The following is a 22,538-nucleotide window of genomic DNA, read 5'->3' as shown; positions in this document are numbered from 1 at the left end:
TGACATGCGGCATATTGGTTTGAACTAATATGAGACATAAAGCGATGCTTTCAGTGTTCATCTCAATTTATGGGGGTAAGAGTAGAAAAAGATTGCATGCAGATCACGAGAATGAAGAAAGTCAAGGCGCACAAGGATATTCAACTAAATGTCGATGAGCCTATGAACGAAAATATGTGGTTCGGCGGTGAAGGAAGAAACTATCATACGTCCAAAAATCAGAATGTGCAGTTATTCCTTTGCCGGCAAGTTGAATATGCTTTTTGTAAAGATAAATAAAAAAAAGAAATAAAAAAGGAGCTCCAACTCAGAATTGAAAGGGCCTGGTCGATCTGTTGGGCCTGATGCACAAGCGTAGCCCAGATCACACCAAGCCCATCAGATTAAAGCCTTGGCCTAGACAATTTCTCTCGCTAATCGACACCAGAAATCTACCGTTGCCGTCTCCAATCACCAAAACAGCCACCGTCGACCACCATGGACGGCCGCCACAAGTTCAGCGATAACACAACAGAACGCATACGCTGAAGCTGACGAAGCAATTCTCTTTCTCAGGAATTCTAGAGGCTTCTTCATCGGTTCTCCTTCTCCGTCATCCTCCAGACACTGTTAGCTGCCACCGTAGTTGCTCCTATCGCCGTTTTCACTGTAGCAAGGCCAACTCTTGTTCTGCTCTGTTTTCTGGTCAGGACGCTCGCAAGTTCACGAACCTTGGTTGTTCCGCTTTGGCCGGCCCCGATCATCGACGTCGACACCACCAGGAGCTTTGTTAGTGATATTATCACAGTCCGAGGTCAAAAACTTAAATGTCATCAAGCTAAATTCCACACACTCTATTTCTGCCGCTTATGAACGAAACAGAGCCCGTGAGCTTTAGGTAATAATGTTTGTGAGTAAATCAGTTGAGATTGAAGCTCAATTAAAAACTCGGACTCGTACTGTTGTTGTGAGGATCTGAAAGTAAATCGTCGGTTTGTATTTGCGTATGAACTCCTTGATCAAAATGCGTATCAGGTGTTTGGTGAAATGCTCGAACTAGATCAGTACGTAAATTCGATTCAATCCTCGAACTACAAAATCATATTACATAACTTGGATTTGTTCTCAACTTATCGAAGCCTTATTATGGCCGACTTTGTCGGAATAGGATGCTCATTTGTCAAATGGTGTTATGATTCTTGTCTCATATGCTCGAATAATGACCTGAAAATTGCTGTCTCATGGCATGCTGATCTCTCTGGTTCGAGTTAAAAGTGTTCTGTATGAACAGAATCGAGTTTTGAATGTGTAATCTGTTGTAAAGGAGCGCGAGATCTGCGTGTGCGCATGCAAAGAATAGAGCGTCAGAATCGCCATTGCCCCAAACTTGGACTGGATTTTAATCCTTTGGCGATGACCTTTTCTGATGCTGTGGTTTTCATTTCTTATCTCAAATTTGGATGACATTTGTTTTGTCGTCCAGAATGGACTTGCAGACTTGCTGATAGAGCGGGCCCCATAGTGCCATTTGTCGTCCACTGAATCGACAAATGTATTGATGACGTGGCTATCATTAGTTTACTGAATATTTTCTCGCGAAGACATTAGTGAGACTAGTTCCAGCTTTTGATCCGTTAAGTCTCAGTCGCCACCTTAAACGAGCCACCTCAATTGTACCAACTTCCCTCTGCCATATGCATACGCAACCCTCCTCCCTCCTCCTCCTCCTCCTCCGTCATCGAACGCTCCAGTTTCCCCCATTCTCCTTTGTGCGAATTCCTATTCTTGTCGATCCTTCATTCTCATCTTGCCAAGCGATTGTCGTGCCCCTCTTCAGTTCGATAGGGGATCAATTTCGGCTGAACCCAATTCCCGTCAATTCGTTCCCTGTGGTTAGCGATGGGAGAACTTACGCTCATGGACCTATTGAAGAAGGCAACGTCGGATTTCCCCAACAAGAGAGCCGTCTCCGCCTGCAAGGAGCTCGACCTGACGCACATGCGGCTGCAAGAGCTTGTCAACCGCGCCACCGCGCTCATCACTGCCTTGCACCGACACTGTCGCCCTCACTTTCCTCAACAACATCGAGGTATGTCTGTGTCATCTCGGTCTGTTCGCGAGTACGGATGATGCCATTTAAATTCGAGAACACAATATCTGGAAGATTGCGGTGACGATGAATTTCTAATGATGAGATCAATGACTTGCGAAACATCGACTGGGAAATAGCTTGGAAAAGAAAGAGGTGGATGTTTCTTGGAGTTTTACAGTACTTCGAGAACACACAGACAGAAATGGCATCGGTTTCTACTGAAAAAAATTGCATTTGAGGCATGAAATTTTTGCGAGCGCATGGTGCAAATTGAACAGGAACAAATTGAAATGGCAAAAGCATGAAGAGAATTTTCTGTCGGGTCCAAGGGTTGTTTTCTGGGACGTACAAGCACTGATTCATCGTAAAACAAAGTCAACGCTTATCAAAAGGAGATGGATGGTTTTAATGAAATTAAACATTGACAAACTAGTTGTCTGCATATCCTGCATATGTATGTGTATCTCCAATCCGCAGGGACTGGTGTGATAGTTTTCTTATTGGAAAATGTGTTCGTTTTGCAGTTTGTGATCCTGTTTCCAGTGGTAATCCATTGCCAAGCCACCGTAGCTCCGCTCAATCCCTTCTACACAGCTAAGGTGCTCGAGTTCTACCTTTCCGACTCAGAACCAAAGCTCCTATTGACACTGCAAGAAGGAAACCGATGGGCTCAATCCGCTGCTTCCAAGCTCAACATCCCCCGCCTAACCGCCAATCTTCACTCTGCCGATACCAAAATCACTCTCTCTTCGACCGACGTAGAGCCGAGCCGAGCCTCGACTCGATGTCCACAGTTGCAACGATCCCTCGGATGTAGCTATGTTCTTGCACACCTCCGACGCTATGGGTCACCCCTCCCCAATCGCATGCTGCTAACTCAGCGCAATTTGGCATCATCAGGTGGGGTACAAACTAACGGAATCAGACTCTACCCTGATTGTGCTTCCGCTGTTTCATGTGCACAATTTAGTTGCTAGATTATTCAGTTGTTTCTTCTGGAGTTCTGCCTCAGCTTGCAGATTCTGTTTTCCTCTTGCAAGCTCAGAGCTTTCTCCTTCTCATTCCTCAGGTCCCTATCGATCTTCTGAATATCCAACTCAACTAGGTCCACAATCGGCCTTACATTGTGCTGGAGCTCGTGCCTAGGAACATCACTCTCCCTCACCTTCTCTTCCACGTTCAGATTCTCCAGGCTTGCTAATACCCTAACCTGAGGTCCACGCATGTCGTGTACGTTTTGCACAACTTCAACACCCTGTTCCTGCTTCTTCGCCAACAGCTCCTCTGCTGTAATGTGTTTCGCTTTGTTTTTCAGCATCGTCTTGTTCGCTTGCTTAGACAAAAGCTTCTCCTTACCAGGCACATCAGGTGATGGCTTCTTTTCCTCTGGCTCCAACGAAGCAGCAGGCGCCTTTGCAGGGGTTTCTTTGGTAGTCGTTGAAACCCATACCCATATTCTTAGGACACAACTTTGCTTCGATGGGTGTCACAATCCCCTGCTGGTTCTTCCCAAGACCCCAAGCCCCGCCTATCCTCATCCATAGTGGATATAATTTTGAGATTCTGACATCACAAAACAAAAAAAAATCACTATAAATGTGTCACATTCTTAAGCCAGATACTCAGCAGTTGTGACCGCCACTCGTGGAGTGACGATGCATTCAACAGTTGGATCATTGGCCTAAAGAAAATAGCAAACTTCGTAAAATGAAATACAGGCATCCATACAACCCTTTAATCAGCAAGGATATATGTCACAAACTGAATCTACGAACTTGCAAAAATTGCCAGAAAGAAACAATCTGCGAGACAATTAACTATTAGCTCATTAGATATTACCAGATTAAGGAAAAAGGGCCACTCTCTCCATTGACCCATTTTCCTCCAAGTCACGTTTGAGATATTGTGTAGTTTCCGTGTACACTCCCATAGCAGCAAATACTATGGCAACATTGTTGGCAAAATTGTCCTCTTCCTCATCCTACATAAATTTGCAGCACATTTTCATAAATGATATTGAAAGAGAGTGTTTGGAATGAGAACTTTCTTGGCTTGGCTTGCCGTGGCTCCTGGAGTCCATTGGCAATTGGCATTTTTCCTGAAAACTGCTCGAATTTTCCGGCTCCGATTATTTTGATAGAAAAGGATAATTTAAAGATTACTTTTAAAAATTAATCACTTTTATTGCTTAAAGTAATTGATCAACTAAAAATATTTTCGATAACAATCTATATATAAACATTTTCGTGAATAACGAAAATGTTGTTCTTTTATTCAATTTTACAAGTTATATGAACAATTATTTTTACAATAATATTATTTAAATTACTTATTTTTTATTGACTAACTTCCTTGTTTTCTCTTCGTGCTCACCACCGCCAATCTTCATGCTTGGCGTATCTTTTCGGATGATTTTGATATGACTTTGATGACTCAGATTGCCCTCTGTTGCGGTTGGTTGATGAAATGACGTCGGACCGGCAGGAGTGCCAGGAGTGAATCCGAAGAATCTCATCCTTCGGGTCGGCAGATCCTGTCCAGATGATGATGATCCATCCAACCTCAGCCTTGGCAATTAGATAAAGCTCTTTTAGCAGTGAACACCACCCCGCTTTCCCTTTGCGCGAGGCATAGATGGGCGAAACAAAGGAATTCGAAAGATGGCGATGAAGTGGGAGCGAACAGAAAGCAGCTAGAATCGACAGAACATATTTTGGAGTGAATCAAAATTTTGACTCGGAAGTTCAATTGGATATGAAACACCCTTGATGATGGTTTGGCGGCGATGGCAGCATGAGCTCGAGATGGCCCGGCCACATATAGATCTGGTCCAGACATGTGCAAGGACAGGAAAGCGACGACAAGAATCAGAGTGGAATTAGTGTGGCCACGACTCAAAATGTGGAATCTGATGGTGTCGTTCACTGTAGGAATCTGAACCGAGATAGATCTGAATTGGTAGAGATGAATATGGAGAATCCAAATCGAGAGAGAGAAAAGATGCAAAAGAACATCTGGTCGGAGAATATCTGGAGAGAGAGAATCCAACCGCAAAAGGAGTACCCACCAACGATTCATTGAGACTGAGCTCTCTGACGATTGTTGCTTCCAGCACCGATCGAAGCACAAAAAGCGTTGCTACCGGTTTGAAGATGCCGCTCGCCTCGCTGCCGTGGCAGCGGAACTTGACCACAGAGTTTCCTCAATCAACAGTCAACAAATACCAGGACGTTCCATCTCCGATTGAACTCTAGAATTGTCTTCGATTCATTCCAAATTTCGTCTATTTGATTTCCATTTTGCTTTTATTTTCTCCCATCCTCTCACCATCTTCCAAATTTTCATTGCCGTTGATTGCACTTTGGATGAGGTATCGAGCTCTCGCAAGGAAGAGAGATAAAAAGAGAGAATCAGCGAGCTTTATCCAGCGGGGAGAGCAAGTTCGAGTTCAAGAGCACCAGGATGTTGCCAATTCTAAGACGAAAAGCCACTGCCAGAGGCTCGGCTGCTGTGTTTGTAGAGAGAGACTGCGGAAGAGTCATGCCACAGCGACGCAAAGATGCCAGCATACTTGCTTTTGTCATGCATATCAACATTCATTTAATATGAAACAAATAAATAAATGAATGAATTTCGAATGCCCTTCACTTGAGAAGAAACTGACAAACTTGACTTCGCGCCCACATGCGAGAAACTGATCACAAAATCTTCAAGAAATCGAAGCATTGGCTCCGGATCCCTTGCCTCCCAAGTGTTAATGCCTGATATTCACACAGCAGGCAAGACAACTTCTGAAACCAACTAGGTATAAGGGGATCCCAAATCCCATATATCAAGACATTCCTGCCCTTGCAATAGATATTTCCACCGCGAACCAACTTCCAACCCCTGTGAGGGAGGAATTCCAAAGAGGATCCCATCTCTGAAATACTCAGATAAACAGAGGGAGTGCAAATGAGCAAGCAATGCAGGGTAAATTACAAAGTTTATAATCATCAGGAAACCTTCTTTGCATGTCAACAAAAGACTTGGCCAGCGAGTCTAATGTCAATGTTCCCGTTGACTTTTCCTCCTCAATCCGGCCTAGTGTATTCATTATCTCCTTCACATTTTTCAGCTGTTTCTTCTGGTGTTCTGCCTCGGCTTGCAATTTCTCCTTCTCATTCCTCAGGTCCCTATCGATCTTCTGAATATCCAATTCAGCTACGTCCACAATCGACCTTATATTGTGCTGGAGCTCGGGCATAGGAACATCACTCTTCCTCGGCTTCTCTTCTGCATTCGGATTCTCCAAGTTTGCTAGTACCCTAACATGAGGACCACGCATGTCAAGTACCTTTTTGCACAACTTCAACACCCTGTTCCTGCTTCTTCGCCAACAGCTCTTCTGCTGTAATGTATTTCGCTTTGTTTTTCAGCGTCGCCTTCTTCGCTTGCTTAGACCAAAGCTTCTCCTTACCGGGCAAGTCAGGTAATTGGCTTCTTTTCCTCTGGCTCCAACGAGGCAACAGGCGCTTTTACAGGAGTTTCTTTGTAGTCGTTGAAACCCACACCTTCTTAGGACGCAACTTTGCTTCAATTGGTATCACAATCCCCGGTTGGTTCTTCTCAAGACCCCCTAGCCCGGCCTATCCTCATCCACGACAGCGGATTCTTCATCCTCATTCTCTGTCTTCGAGTTCTCGTCAATCTCTGTGTTCGGCATGACCGTGCCGGTGGACACGAAATTCACGGGCTTCGACAGATCGGCCTTACCTAGGAGATCCCTGTTCTTCCTCCGCTTCCTCCTGGAGGAGTCGTCGTAGTCCGAATCGGAGTCCCCCGACGCGAAGACGCCGTAGAGCACGTCGTCCTTGGTCTGGGCGCGCTTCTCCCTCCGCCGCCGGTAGTAGAACTCCCCGTCGATCCACTGCCCATCGTCGTAATCGTTGTCCATCCCAAACCTCTCCATCTCCTGGTCCTCGTCCATCTTCGAGCAATCCCGGAGAACCGAAGCGAGGGACCTAGGGTTTCGGGGGGGGTGTTCGGAGGAGGCGGAGAGAGAGGCGGCGCTGCTGCCGAACGCCGAGGTGGCCCGGCGGCGTGGATGCGGCGGCGGTCGGAGGCCGCGATACGGCGGTGCAGCTCGGCTCGGCTCGAGGGTTGGAGAGAGAGAGAGAGAGAGAGAGAGAGAGAGCTCGAAGAAGCAGAGGGTGACCGAATGCTAGAAATGTAAGAACTGGAAAACCTGACGGATCTTCTTCCCTTTTTAATTTCTCAGATGTTAACAATTGTTGATTTTTTTTTATTCCCTATTTACTTCAAGGAGAGGATATTCATTTATCGATTGTTTAGTTTATGTTGATGATATATAATGATAATTATTAATTGGAATGAAATTGGGTTAATTTTTCAATTAATGACCTAGGAAAATTGATTATTTTTTTTTTAAGATTTGAAGTTGTGAGAAATAAAAGTGGAACTTTTTTTTAAATGATAAGAAGTACTTGTTGAGAGAGACTAGCATGACGTAACTTAGTGATTTACCAATTAATCCAAAAAGTTGAAATTATCAAGGATCTCTCTATGTACACTCCAAGTTAATATATGAAAAACGAAAAAGGGGACATTTGATATTAAAAATTTCTTATTGGCCGAGGGATTTTTTCAATTGTCAAATGGTTATCCGAAATTAAATTATATTGAGACAAAAATTGCCGCAAAAGCCCTCTTTTCAGTAAACAAACAAATACATAGAACTGAGGAGAGAGAACTGGAGTGCCATTTTGTCGGAGAAAAGTTGCAGCAAGGATTTTTTAAGCCAAGCTACGTCCCCCACGAGATTACAGCTAGGACCTAGGAAAGGTGACTTTTGAAGATTTCCTACATTTATTAATGTTCACTTACTTTTATCATCTAAGCTATTGGTTAATATAGGGATTGAAAATTATAGGGGATTTAAAACTTGCGTGATGAAGATCACAACCAAATCTTGAGCAATGAGATTTCTTGATAATTTTGCACGTCGGAATTCTTAATTGCTTCAATGGACACATAGACTCTTATTAATCGAATTGGATGTCAACACGGCTGGGGCCTAGGGGTCTCTAATTGAGCCACCCAAGCCGCTACAATGCCAAACTCGAGATCGACTCAACTTCATACTCGATGTTTAAAACAAGATTTGAGCTCAACCAAACATTAGTTTAATGCTGGAGCTTGATTCAAACAAAAAGATGATATACTATATATTACGTGTGTGCGGATGAGCATGTTAATATTTAATTTTATTAACAGTTGATTTTTTTGAATCAGTCTTACAAAGTTTATTGAGCTAAGTATTGATGAGCTCAAGCTTTCAATTTGCGAGATACTCAAGTAGCTCGAGTTAGAGCTCGACTAAATATTAGTTCTCAAATGATCATCAACTCAAGCTCGAACAACTCATGAATAATTTGACTTAGTTTCACTCTTAGTAGGCCTTCATACATGCTTGCTGTGAGAGGAATAGAGTTTGCACTGGGTGTAGTTAATGATTCTCCCGAGTCGATTATTATTCTACGAAATTTTCATTTGAACATAAGGATATTAGAGAATATGGTTTATAAAATAGCATTACCACGTTTGTAGATTCTTTAAGGGAGAGGTTTCTCTTTTGATATCTCAATCTAGATTGCCTTAAAAACCAAATTATGATGATAGCTCGGATTAGATTTTAGACGAATTCAGAGGCGATTATCGTCATTTAGCACTTAAAAAGTGCCAATCGTCGTTAACGGCCACTTTCCACTACCGTCTACTATCTAAATGTAACTAATAAAGTGTTAAACAAAAAAATAATAAAGAATTAATGTCACAAAAAATCTAAAATTGGTATACATGCAATAAATTTATCTCAAACTAATTTTTTTAACAAAAACCCCAAACCGGTACATCACACATTTAACCAAATTAGTATTTTGACTATTAAAAATCATAAATTGATATATTTGTGATAATTTTACTATTTGTTAGTTTTCGTTAAAATGAATTAATACTACAAAAAATCATAAACTAGTACGATTGTAACAAATGGAGAAGAAAACCCCAAATTAATACCTCTGTCAACTGTCACGTGTTATCTAACTTAATAATTTGACAATAAAATTTAATAGATGGTAAATTTATCACAGGTATATCAGGTTAGAGTTTATCATGAGATAATTGCATCTTTTTAAAGATGACTAACTATCATTTTAAAATTTAAAATAAAAAATTCAAATAGCATGTACGAAAATAAAAAAACCTTAGGACATCAAAACAAGCTAGTAAGTACCTGTTTTCTACTGGTAGAGAGTGAGGGAGCGTAAGGAAGACTAAGACGTGAGCAAGCAGAAGAGGGACCGACGGAGTGAGCGAGATGTCTTGGACGGAGGGCATATGGTGAGTGTGGGGATCGATGGCCACATAAATGGGGCTCGACGGTGGTGGCAATGGCAGCTCAACGGTGGCCGGATCTCAACCAGCGTGAGAGATGGGAGAATGAGAGAAGTCAAGCACTCAACCAGCAGGAATGGGAATTGACATAGGGGCCATATAAATGTACAGTTTCTGATCTATGAATCGGGCTAGTTTGGCAATCATTCAAGTCCCAAACTCAAGGATAGTTTGAGGCCAAGTGGGCCGGCCCAAGACTATTTGAGCCCAAAATTATCAGGCCAATTTGGATGGTTCGATCCGGGTTTTCGGACTTTTTTTCTTTTTTCTTTTTTTAATACACTTCTAGTAGTAGTATTAGTAGTAGTATAAGTATCGTTTTATTCGGGTTATATAACTATTAGGAACTCCATTAATTACATGACCTAAAATTTACAATGTTACATATAGAAATATATTCAAGACTAGTATATGAGGTTGACATGTCTGTGCAAAGTAAGAGGAGAAAGAGGACAAAAAAAAAAAGTGAGTCATTTATCGTAATGTGAATTTATTTCGTAGACTTAGAGGATCCCAATTTAAAATTTTTCATGCATAGTAAGAGAGGGGGAGGGGAATTTCATTAAAAATTATGAGATTAGGGTTTGCAAGGACGGCAACAACATATTACACTAATGAACAAATAATTCATAGAAAAAGCTCTGGAAGTTATCAAAAAATCCATGTGACGTCATAAATGACTAAAATTGGTACTGGCTTAGCCTAATAACAAAGAATAAATGATGGATAGCACTATGGAGACAAACCCTTTTTATAGCCAAACTCAATTGGCGTGTTTCCTCGTAGCAAACCAAAGAGAACCAAAAGGGAGGAAACAGGGCTCTAGGATGACCTTGTCCACATCCATACACTCACACTTATGTGTTTCCTCGTAGCAAACCAAAGAGAACCAAAAGGGAGGAAATAGGGCTCTAGGATGACCTTGTCCACATCATGACACTCACACTTATGTTCATGGGGCTTCTGTGGGGGTCTGACTCGTAAGAAGTAATTCCGAGTGAATCTAAATTCCAACGACATCCTTCAAAACTAATTTTTAACCAATTTATTCTTTATCATTGCCATTTTCCTTAAATAGAAAACTTTCGGAAACAACATTTTAATCATATACGAGATGTATATGTCATTAGGACTTAAACACAATCTTTGCAGATATGTCCTAATTTCAATATCAGACAAGACATAATTTCAAGCAACTAAGGCTTCCATCATCTTATAGCAGTGCAGTCCGCAGGCAAACCTCTTTTCAAGTGTTCTAGAATGGAACGCTTCATGGACAATAACTTAAAATTTGAAGCAGTAAAAACCTCAATAATAGTGGAGTTATTAATCATAGAAAAAGTGACTGAAAACCAAGCAATATATATAATTAGCATCATGTGAGTACTGTGTAACTTGACGTACAAGTACACATCCAGAGAGTTACATGCATAATCATATAATCACATTTGGGCAGAATACATGACATGTAGTTGTATACTCCCCACATGATAAGGGTTATGAGAATATATTCCAATCTTCGTGAATTCATCACCTTTGGGCATATGAACCATTAGGATCGGTCACTCCTCCACCACACTATCATGTATCCCTCCATGAACCAATACACAATCACCTCCTTTGGGAGTATGACCACGCATTAGATCAGGAGACATCCTAATCATCATACGAGACCGAAATTTCTCAAACCCAATCAAGCGTGCCACTTTGGTGGTCACTACTCAATTGAATCATTGAAATTCTCTCATACCAGGGATATAAACTTTACTCCACACATACTCCATATACATGTAATTTTAACTTTAGTGATAGGGGCAGCATATCACCAAAATCACATATCATGCTAATTACATTGTTTTATTCATTAATAAAAATTAATCATACATATATATAAATATATAAATAAATATATATATATAGCGAACCTGTTTTGATAGATTCTAATGAGATCATTGATTACAGTAACACAAGAAACTTCTCATAACAGAGAATAAAACATCTTTTATGCACCCGATTACCTCTCACAAATTAACATCAATAGTAATACAGAGTACACCAAATCAACAAGCACTATTGCTCATGAGTTTCATACGGCAAAACATGACTCCAAGGCCAACATCTGATTTATAAGCCAATTTAGGCAACAAATTATCATTGTAATCAACCAGTGACCTATTAATTTAGTCAAACCAGATAACCAAATGGTACAATATGCAGTAACTTAATTGACATGCATTACCCACATTCAGCAGATGTATTAATCAGTACATCAGTTTGGTCACGATGTGATTTTAATGATTATGTGATAATATACCTATAACCCAACACTTATATTTCCAAAATCACAGCTTATGTACAAGTCTACAAGATATTTAATTTAATTTTTATTGCAACGGCGTGCAGTACCCATTCTCTTCTATTGCCCTCCGTATTCTCAAATAATTATGCACAAGCTTCGGGTCAAGTCTTGACCGATCTGAGGTTTGACACCGCGATCGGGGGATTCAACTAATGCACCAGTGCCTCTTACAGCGACGCAAATGCTTCAGCCGTGGAGCGTGTGCTATCGTGTTGGGGTAGTCGGACTGTACTACTTGCATGGATTTCGCTTGTGGTCAAATTAAAGAGTTGTGCACGCTCAATGCCGAAACATAGCTTCAGCTTTTTGACTATAGAATTAGATGCGAGCAATATGAATTCAATGAGCAATTAATCAATTCCTTCATATTTGGACGAGACCGCGAGTCCATCTTTGCAGAAAAGGGTCCGATGTGTTTTTTTCTCCCCCTATTGTTGAATCAAGAAAGAAAGAGGAAAAGGGTCATGATGTATCAAGTCCGTAAAAGTTGACAAGTAATAAATGGACGAAGAGCATATAGAATCTTGTGATATAAATAAAAGTTGTATCGCGTTGACAGTTTGTTACCTTTAGGTTAGGTTTGGCATGGCAAAGAGTAATTTTTCTTATTTTTATTTTCTTGTTTGCTTTTCTTTCCTTTTCCTTTTCTATTCCTTGATAAAAAAGATATTTCGTTCTCACCAAATTATTTTAATATATATAAGTTTTTAAGCTTTTCTGAAGAACAATGCCGTTTCGTACCTTGAATTGCGAGACAAAATTCACTAATAAGAAAACAATGTCAGGAGAATTATCAAAAAACTCATAAACTTATTATAATTGTGCTAATTGATTATAGTTTTTTTTTTTTTTGCCAATTCAATTCTAAACTTTTTCGCATTTGTGTTAGTTAAGTCCATTATGCTAATATTGATCAGCTGGCGCTAACATGACACTGCTAAAGGTGATGTGGACATTTTATAATATTTTATTTTTTTTAAAATTTTTTGATTTTTTGATTTTGTTTTTTTTTTTTTTTTTTCCCTGCACACCCTCCACCCCCTCACTTGGTCTGGGCGAGGGGCTGCGCGCCCACATCCTGGCCGACCCTAAGGGCAGGAAAAAAAAAAGAAAAGAAAAAAAATAACAAAATTATAAAAAAAAAAAAAATATTGAAATAAATAGTCCACATCTTGATTTCCACTTTAAAAAAGGGAGCAAAAGACAAATTGATGGAGCAACTAGAGAAGTAGATTGTTTCAAGGTAGACGCACTAGTTAATAATCTGAATCGACACACACAACCATAAAGGTTGTATCACAATTACCATTTTGATTGCCATTTTACCAAGTTCCATTACTCGGCCATTAGGATGGTCAGTTGGCCACAAATACTTCAACGAAAATAACATGTCACGTTGTTTCATATTTGAAATATGCCAATGTTGAATGGAGATGAGGAATGTACAGTTCTTTTCCTTTCATGACAAGAAATTGTCATATCACCATTTTGAAAAAGGGATATTCTGACTCAAATTCTCTTAAGCTTTTTCAAGTGCAGTGAGAGGCCTTGGACAAGAAACACTGAAAAACCGGCTCAACAGGGTTCACTGGGCATTTAGGCTGTTTGGTCTGACCTCCGGTTAAAAAAAGAACTCTCATGGGCACAAATGTGAATTTTTTCGATTTACTATGAAAAGATCCAGCATAGTTTGGAAATCAACAAGTGCGAACATAAAACAGAATTTTGCACGCTCTTCGTATTGATATAACTGATTGACTACAACTTCGAACACCCAAACCAATGCCATCAACCAACATACCAAAAGCTTCTCATCAAATTTTAAAAATTTGAAGAGTGACTAAGAAAACTATGTCATGTGCACGCACCTCCAAATTATCTTGAGGAACAATTTGGAACTTCTGTCACTCTTTGACGTTCGCAGCTTAGTCCTTTTTGGTTCCAAGCATATTATTTTGAAAAGTCGCATCAATGAGTGTGCAATTTAATCACTTTGAAACTCACAAATTGAAAAGGAATTCATCACCGTAGAAGGCAGATAAGAAGGTAAATGCAGTTTAGCCAATGGTTTCCAACATGGCCAGGAACCCTCTGAATCTTCAAGGTCCGTGAGGTCTTTGGATTCTTCCCATTTTCTCGAGAGGAATTCGCCCTCTTGGTTTTATATTTCATCTTGCTTGAAAGGATAATGTATCTATATAAGCACTTTAATCAAATATAATTACATGAGTATAGAGTCCATCTCTCCCATCTTTGAAAACTATCAAGTGACCATGACTGATGGCATAATGCATAAATTTCATTTGTTCTACGAAACCAGGTTGAATAACCAGAACCATGATAATGCTGAACTAAGGTCCTTTCCAAGAAGGCAATGATAAAAGCATTACAAGCGCAAGAGAAATACCCAAAGTAGAAAATGTGTGCGAGGCTATTCATCACAATATCCGATAAATGGAGTGGCTAGGCCTAGAAATTATAAGATTGTAACTAGTTCAGAAAAAAGCAGTCAGAAATAAAAGTGGACTTTCATCCGGTTCATCACAACAGAAAAGAGGCATAGATCGCTTCTAACTAGTATATGGCCTAAAGTGACACTTCCAGTGTTCACGTCCCAATTCAACCTAAAAATCATCCCTATCAAGGAGCTCAAACCTGCAGACATGCCCTTCATTCAAGACTAAGTTTCTCTCACAAACTTGGACCAACCAATAGAGAAGTTCACTACAGCGTAGTGCTGATAGCTCATGATGGTCACCAGCCACAATGTGTCTGAATACCTAAGAATAGCAATTTGCTGGTTTTCTTGACTGCATGTCTCTATAAATTTATAAGGAACGCTCTGCCCATGAAGACATTTGACCAGCCAATGTATGATAAGACAAAGGAATGTAAGCATACACTAAAGTGAAAAGGCAAACAAGATGTACATTTATGATAGTATTTGGAATTTCCGGAGATCCGTATTAGCAGTCTAAAAGGCTTGATGAGATGGTCTTTAGTCACAACTTGCAATCTGAAATCAAAATATCACAATCCTGTGCTCTTAGACTCTACGCTAAGTATGTGTGATCAATATAGAGACATGCACAAATCTGGTGGATTTCCAAGTCACCAATCTCACATCGCGATATGCATTGAACAAACATGAAAAGCTACGCCTAGCATCCTAGATGGATACATATACACAAAAAGTGATCTTCATTCGCCTGGCAAAAAAAAAAAAAAAAAAAAAAAAATTAGCTGCCTTTCTTTTTTTCATACCACGGAGGTGGTGGGACTAATTTTTGAGGTCTAGGGCCACACTACCTTCACTTCATTTCTGATCGCAAGTTTGAACTTGCTTGCAATAGTAGCTCTTGTAAACCATTTGTTGCCAGGGAGCAATATCCCGATTAGTGTTGCCGTGCTGTTGCAGTGAGCCTAGTCATGCCAAGCCTAGGCCTGTTGCAATAGCTATTGCTTAAGCTGGACATTTCGTGTCGCCTCTTCTTCCCAAGCCTAGGCAGCCAAAGAAAGTACCAAGTAGTCATTTTTGGAAGGAATTTATACTTAAACTAGAAGACAGAGAAAGTACCAAGTAGTCATCTTTGGGAAGAATTTATACTTCAATTAGAAATCATTAAATTCCTAATTTATGGTTGTTATTGCCTGTCTCAACCCTCTGACCTTGTCTCCACACCCACCTATCACTAGGTAATTTCCTGATTACTGTCTGACTTATTGTTTTTCCCTAGTCCCTTTAGTTGTTAAGGAGCCTGTTTTAAACATATAACCATGACCACTTCAAGGAAGATAATATATCCTGTGTTTCTATAGAAAGCAAATTAATGCAGGAAAAAATTGCACAATAGGGCACATATATAAAATAGGTGGCATTCATAATTGAGATATGCCAGTTATGAATGGAGATCTGGGCCTCACCATTATTTCTTTCTTAAGAAAAGATGGCCATGTCACCATCTGGAAAAAGGGATACTCTAACTTGAATTCTCCAGCATTCTAAAGGGCAGTGAGAGGCCTCGGACAATTGAAACCATGAAAAGGCTGCTCAAGAGGGCTCACTGGACATTTAGACTATCTGTTCTGACCTGCACAAAAAAAAAAAAAAAAAAAAAAAAGGAGAATTCTGGTAAGACTGTAAGCAGGTCAAGAAAGAGACGCAAAGCTAAAAGTAAGTGCACTTCCAATTGATTTGTCATAGCTGAATAAAGAAGACATGAATTACTTGCAGGCGACACTTCCAATGTCCATCTCAATCAACCTAAATGAGGTCCTTACTAGCATAATTGGAGATGGAGATTGACCATAAAATCGTCCCTATCAATGAGCTCAAACATGCGGACATCCCCTTCATCCAGACAAGCTTCTTTCACAAATGCGGCCCAACCAGCTGGATAATGGAGTTGATAGGTCTTGAGCTGCACCAGCCATAATTTGTTCAAATACCTAAGAGTTGCAATTTGCTAGTTCTTCTGAATGTTTCTTTATGAATTCACAAGGAACACTACCAATGTAGTATAATGAGGAAAAGAATAAATACAAAGAAATAATAAACGGAAAACGCAAACAAAATGTAAATTTATGCTAGTATTTACTAGTTTCAGGGAGTTCAATTAATAGTGTTAACTGGGTAATAGAAGTCTTCAATCCCAACCTGCAACTTGAAGTTAAGATTTCACAATACAGTGCTTGTAGACTCTACAGTAGTGTACATAATTTTTTAACTCTCATGACAAAAGTTCAAGAGTTGCTAACACTGATCGTCCCCACCACATCCTCTTAGTCTATATATAATAGTAATCTTCTTTACACCTGATTACTGGAAAAAAAAAAAATAGAATCTTTCATTTTAGAATCGGTAATCTTATGAATCCATAAATTTAAAAAATAAAATTTCAAAATCAAAACTGCCCCGGTTTTACAGATAAAGCCATGAACACTCCAAAGAAAATAACATCTAATGTGATTCCTATGAAAAATTTAAAACGACTTGGGAAAAGAGTCGACTAAAGGGAAACATGTAGAAGGCATCATGGTTGAGCTATGCCAATTATGAAAGGACATAGGGGCCACACCGCAGTTCTATCCTTGATAATAGTGGCCACATCACCAATTTCAGAGATGGATACTTCGATTCAAATTTTCTAGTTTTTTCAAGAGCAGGGGAGGCCGCAGAAACATGGAACCATGCAAAACTGCTCATGGGGGCTCACTTGACATTTAGATTGTTTGGTCCAACTTGCACAAAAGAAAAAGGAGAGTTTTCATAGGTACTGCTGTAAACCTTCTGTCAAGTTACAACGATCTACAAATCAATGCATCCAATCTTGTTACTAACGTTTACATGTTTTTCACGTTAGACAAAACACATTAGCTACACTTGGCATCTCCTAAATTGTAATGTCACCCATCAATATACAAAATCTTATCAGGAAAATTTCATAACTTTTGAGACAGACCAAGAAAAAGAATGCAACACTGTGCAGAAAAGCGCAACTTAGAAACCAACAAGTCACACCTCTAAATTCTCATGCTAAGCGTTTAGGTTATAATTTTCGCTTTGACATTGAAGCACATTCTTTTTGGTTAATTTAGACTTGGGATGTAGCATTAATGAGTGTGCATCTGGATTATTGTGAAACTCACAAACCCAATGGGAATGGAAGACGTACACTTCATTGATTCACCAAGACTAAACAAAGAGATATAACTATGAATACTGAATTTATTTTGGACTATCTAAAGTGACACTTCCAAAATTCATTTCGGTCAATGTAAACCAAGTCCTTACCAGTACTAGTGGAAATGTAGACTCTAAACACACATCCCCCCTATCAATGAGCTCGAACACACAAACATCTCTTAAATGCAAACGAGCTTCTCTAGCAGTTGGGTGTCAAGCAGCGAAAAAAAAGTCCATGGCTCCTGAGCTTCACCGTCCACGACCTGTCTGAATACCTGAGAGTTGCAATTACCTTGTTTTCCTGATTATGTTGCCTGATGAATTGAACAGGAGTAGTCTCCTCATTTATGTGGTTGAAAACCAACTTATGGTGAAGAAAGACCAAAACATAAGCATACACTAATGAGAGAATCTAATCACACAGCGTGAATATAAGGCAGTAGTTGCTACTTTTAGGAGTTTTAATTGACAATAAACCTTATAATGATAGTAGACAATCTCAGACTGCAACCCAAAGTCAAATGACAAAATATACGCTCCTAGGTGCAATAGGGTACATGACCAGAAAAAGCCTTCCATGTCCCATATATATTTGAAATGATGAATTTAAGCCACACAAACCACAAGAGCAGGGGAAAAGGCAAAGACATCAATGACCGGAACACGGATGGAAGTGAAAATTTTTAATCTAAGCTGTTCAATTATTTCAAGCGCAACTCAAATTTTATCAAAATACTGAATCAATTTGACAGAGTAAACTCATCTTTTTTTCTCAAATTTCCGATTAATGTAACAAAATAAAATAGTATCTCCTATTTGAAAACAAAATTATCACTCATTAGATCTACAATGAAATTTCAGAACCATAACTAGCCACCCCCTTATCTTTCAGGTCTTTCCCTCTAGTTATGGAGGTAGCGACATTCTTTGCAATTTGCTTGTCCGTATCAACTAGTCTCCTCGTGTGATTTACATATATATTCTACTTTTACAACATTGAATAACATTGTCAAGTTCCTCCATATAAGAGGAATTGGATTCTAATTCTTTGGACTTGCCTCAGCAATTGCTTTCCAACACATGTATTCACAAAAAGGGGACAAATGTTATTTTTCAAACCTCGACCACCAGTTTAAGTCCCACTAACTGTCCTTTCATTGTTTCCCCTGCTTCAATTACTCCATTGTTAAGACATATACCTGGTTTTAAACATATACCCATGAACACTTCAAGGAATATAACATGTCATGTTGTTTACTGCATTAAGTCAACTTGGAAATAAACTAGAGTATAAGCAAAATATAAACAGCATCCATATGTTTGATTTTCAGACATGCGAGTTTGGGTCAATGAGCGTGGGATCATACCAAGCCAAAGTAAACATAAGAGGGCCTCCTCACCACCTTTGAAAAAGGGATGCTCCATTTGAAATTTGTTGGCCGATGTAAGAGCAGTGAGAGGCCTTGGGCGCATGGGACCATAAAAAACCAGCTCCGGATGCCTCAATCTGCTCGAATGTTTGGACCAGCCTGTACTTAAAAAATGACAACTTTAGAGATAGTTTAAGTACACTTCATTAGTTTGACTTGCTATGAAAAGATTTTAGCATAAATTGGAAATAAATTTTATCCTTCCAGCATCACTTAACCAATCAAGATTACAAGTGATTCCTCAGACAGTCCAGACTATATTACGATCAAGGCGTAAAAGTGACTTTTCATATTTTTGACAAGGCATGGAATTCTCGGAATATTTTCAAGTTCCATGATTTCTCCCTTTTTCCTGATAGAAATTTGTACCTGATGTTACAGAGATATCTCTACCTAAAGAAATTTCAACATGAGACCTTGAACACAATATATCATCTCCATCTATGAGAGGTCAAACACGCAGAAATCTCGCCAATGCTCGGGAGGGAAGCACAGAAGATGTAGATTTAAGGGCAATATATTGCTTGTTTGAGTAACTCCTGTTTTTAGACTCGAATGTGGAACGAATTTGAAGAAGAGAGCCCTAATTCACGCGCAATAAGACACCAAAATCGGAAGAAACGTGAACTTACGATTTGTCGGATGCAGATGCGGAGAGAGAGTGTGATCTTCTTCTTCTTTGATGAAGTGAGTGGACGACTGACTGTCCAGACTCGGTTGTGCCACCTCCGGCGGTGACGACGGCGACAACGACAGCGTCTGGTTGAATCTACTTGGCTCCGCTCCGCTAATTGCAGCTTCGCTTCTCGCAGTCCTGGCAATTCCTGATGCTTCATTTTTGCTCCGTCCTTTGTGAAGGCAGCAGAGGCTTCCCCCAATTTCGCTCCACGGAGGAAGAAGAAGAAGAAGAAAGATGGAGAAAGAGCCTTTGGCGTCAAGAAGGAGAAGGAGAAGGAGAAGGAGAGACCCGCTTTGCTTCCTACTGTTCAGTTAAGGATGAGCCGAGATCCATCGATAGGGTTGACGGTGATGTTGATTTGACGAAATCAATAATAGAAAAGTCACAAAAAGAAAAATTTTAAAAAGTTGCGGCGCTGCCGAAAGACTAAAGTAAAAAAAAAAAAAATGGATGAGAGAATGACATCAATTGGATCTTACCAATTCTATGTGCATTGATTTATGCTGCTAACTTCTGTATGGTTGTATTGAGATCATCACCCTTCTCCCAATTCCCTTCCCACTTGTATCTGAACAGTGACACATCATCTAGTTTTGGTGTGCTTAGTGTACCCTTAGAAAAGGTCTTCATTTTTGGACACTCTTCCACTTCAATAATCCTTAAGGATGGGAACCTAAAGATGCAACTTGGGATAGAAGAGAAGCATTCTAAGTTTGGCAGATGTTCAAGTGTCAACCAACTTAGCTTTTCAAAAGAAATCACTTTTCCTTCTCTGTTTCCATCATCTGCCACTATTTCTTTCATTCTTTCACATCCTATTATAGTCATATAAGTGAGATGTACCAAATTTGTGACTGCTGAAGTCGTTACTAGATGTACCAATCCAGAGGAATTCTTCACCACTAAATTTGTTAGATTCTGGAAGGATGTCTCGGTTGGAAATATTGTTGTTAAATAGGGACAATCCCAAACCTTAAATGTTTCGATGCTTTGAAGAATTTTTGACACTAACGAGTCTTCTCTCCACACACACTTTAAGTTGTGTAGCTTGTTCAACTTAAGTTTTCTTAAATTTTCAAGCACCGGATGTTTCCTTTCTTCAACAAGCCCTTCGTTCGGGAATAAATCTTCAAAGGAGCTACATAAGACTTCAAGGCTTTGTAAATTCTGAAATCTCTCCAGGAGGAATATGGAAGGAAAGGCAGCCTTTTTATCATGAAAGCATGCTAGTGTTAGTGCTTTTAGCTTACTAACATGTCATCCGAAAATTTCCATCTTGTATCATCTGAATATTGTTATCGACTAATAAAAGTCTCTCCAAGTTGGGAAAGTCCTGTCGAATTGCCAATACAACAAGAGAAGTAAATTCAACAAAGTTTCGACAATAAATCATGTGTTGTAAAAGGTAAACCTATTAAGATGATTCGCATGGAAGGTGGTCCTCTTCTTAAAGTTCATTATATCTCAAGAACCTTGTGTTCAAGACTCAAGCTTTTAAAAGTCTCATGTAGAGGTTGGTCTGGTCAAGTGGATAGAGTGAATCTAAATTCAAGATCCATGCACTCACTAAATTCATCTTTTGTAAGGAATATCTTATCTTGTTGACAAAAATTTATCTTCTTTGGAATCTTATGTAATGGGATGCACTCAAGATGTCACTAAAACATATGGGGTCCATAAATTCAGAAGTATGCTTAAGATATAAGAAATATCTTATGTTGTCTTGCAAACTTATAGGAAAGGGATTCTAGTTTTCTATAGTATTATAACAGATAACACGATGACTAGGGTATTAAAAAATACAGTAGAAAATAGTGCACTAAGGTACTAATGTTATTTTTGTTATAAAAAAAAAATTGTTTGAATTGATTTTTTTAGAGTTTGTAGAAAATGAAATAGAGAAGAAAAGTTCAAGTGTGCAACACGTGTCAATAATGGAGAGGACCTCTTGTCAAATCCTTATTGATGTCGCCCAAGAGCACCATTAGGTTAGATTAGGAATATATTTTGTTATCAATAGAATACTGTAAATTTTTTTGTAACTCTAGGTAATGGAATATCTTATGCATGTCCACAAATGGAAGTGTACGTAAGATATTAGAAATATCTTAATGTTGTCAACAAACTAATAGGTAGGGGAGATCATGTTTTCTATAACATCATAACGCGACATGATATGCAATGGATATGATATTAGTGACTGCTTTAAAGAACAAAGTAGAAACTAAGGGAGAGCAACTATAATCATACCCTCTCAAATGAAGAGTGTGCTTCTTGATCTGAAAGGTCTTGTTGATCATCTCTTTGAGCCCATCTGTTCATGGATGCCACAAAGGATAACATGCTCAGTTTTTCACAATGAGTCACTCGTAATTCCTTCAATAATGGCAAATTCAAAGGCAAGTTAGGACAAAAGCTCTTGAGTCGTGGCATGTCATGTAACACCAGAGAGGTTAGTTTTGGGAAAAGATCTTGAGTAGTATTGGAGCGTGGAGTGTCATCCCCACTAGCGACTATTTCCTCGATCTCACAAGACTTCACTTTAAGTTTTCCAAGTTGGGTTAAACTTGTAGCCACCCAATATGGAAACAAATTTTCAAGGCTCTTACAATTCAGAACCTTCACTTTCCATAAACAATCAAAAGTCAGAGTTTCTAGAGGACCGTCAGTCCATATTTTGCTTAAATTGTCCATGTGGGAAAGATCCATCCACATAAGTTGAGGAAATTGTACCTGCCATATTGAAAAAAAATGACACAATGAATGTGATTGCATTGAGTTATGACCTTAAAGAAGAAATTTCCAGACTTCCCTCATTCTCACAAATCATGAGAAGTCAAGATCTCATTAGTGACATA

General features: G+C 39.3%; 2 long non-coding RNA genes and 1 pseudogene across 9 annotated transcripts; all 3 read right to left on the bottom strand.

The window, feature by feature from the left end:
- Positions 1 to 2,453: 2,453 nt before the first annotated feature.
- LOC120295564 lies at positions 2,454 to 4,097 on the bottom strand. Its single transcript, XR_005552942.1, has 2 exons — positions 3,911 to 4,097; positions 2,454 to 3,634 (listed from the first exon to the last, which is right to left on the bottom strand). It is a non-coding gene; the product is annotated as an uncharacterized LOC120295564 (long non-coding RNA).
- Positions 4,098 to 4,480: 383 nt separating this feature from the next.
- On the bottom strand, positions 4,481 to 7,223 carry LOC120295555 (annotated as a pseudogene).
- Positions 7,224 to 14,226: 7,003 nt separating this feature from the next.
- LOC120295723 lies at positions 14,227 to 20,927 on the bottom strand. Of its 8 annotated transcripts, none has more exons than XR_005553050.1 (8): positions 20,160 to 20,927; positions 19,634 to 19,983; positions 18,939 to 19,100; positions 17,680 to 17,885; positions 16,167 to 16,306; positions 15,810 to 15,976; positions 15,195 to 15,386; positions 14,227 to 14,727 (listed from the first exon to the last, which is right to left on the bottom strand). It is a non-coding gene; the product is annotated as an uncharacterized LOC120295723 (long non-coding RNA). The 8 variants fall into 8 exon arrangements; XR_005553048.1 differs by lacking the exon at positions 14,227 to 14,727 and adding an exon at positions 14,763 to 15,094 and having other exon boundaries at positions 18,939 to 19,120; XR_005553043.1 differs by lacking the exon at positions 14,227 to 14,727 and adding an exon at positions 14,763 to 15,094.
- Between the last annotated feature and the right edge of the window lie 1,611 nt (positions 20,928 to 22,538).

This window comes from Eucalyptus grandis, chromosome 7, assembly GCF_016545825.1.
Source record: "Eucalyptus grandis isolate ANBG69807.140 chromosome 7, ASM1654582v1, whole genome shotgun sequence".
In the NCBI taxonomy this organism is placed as follows: domain Eukaryota; kingdom Viridiplantae; phylum Streptophyta; class Magnoliopsida; order Myrtales; family Myrtaceae; genus Eucalyptus; species Eucalyptus grandis.
This window is presented reverse-complemented; position numbering and strand designations above follow the sequence as displayed.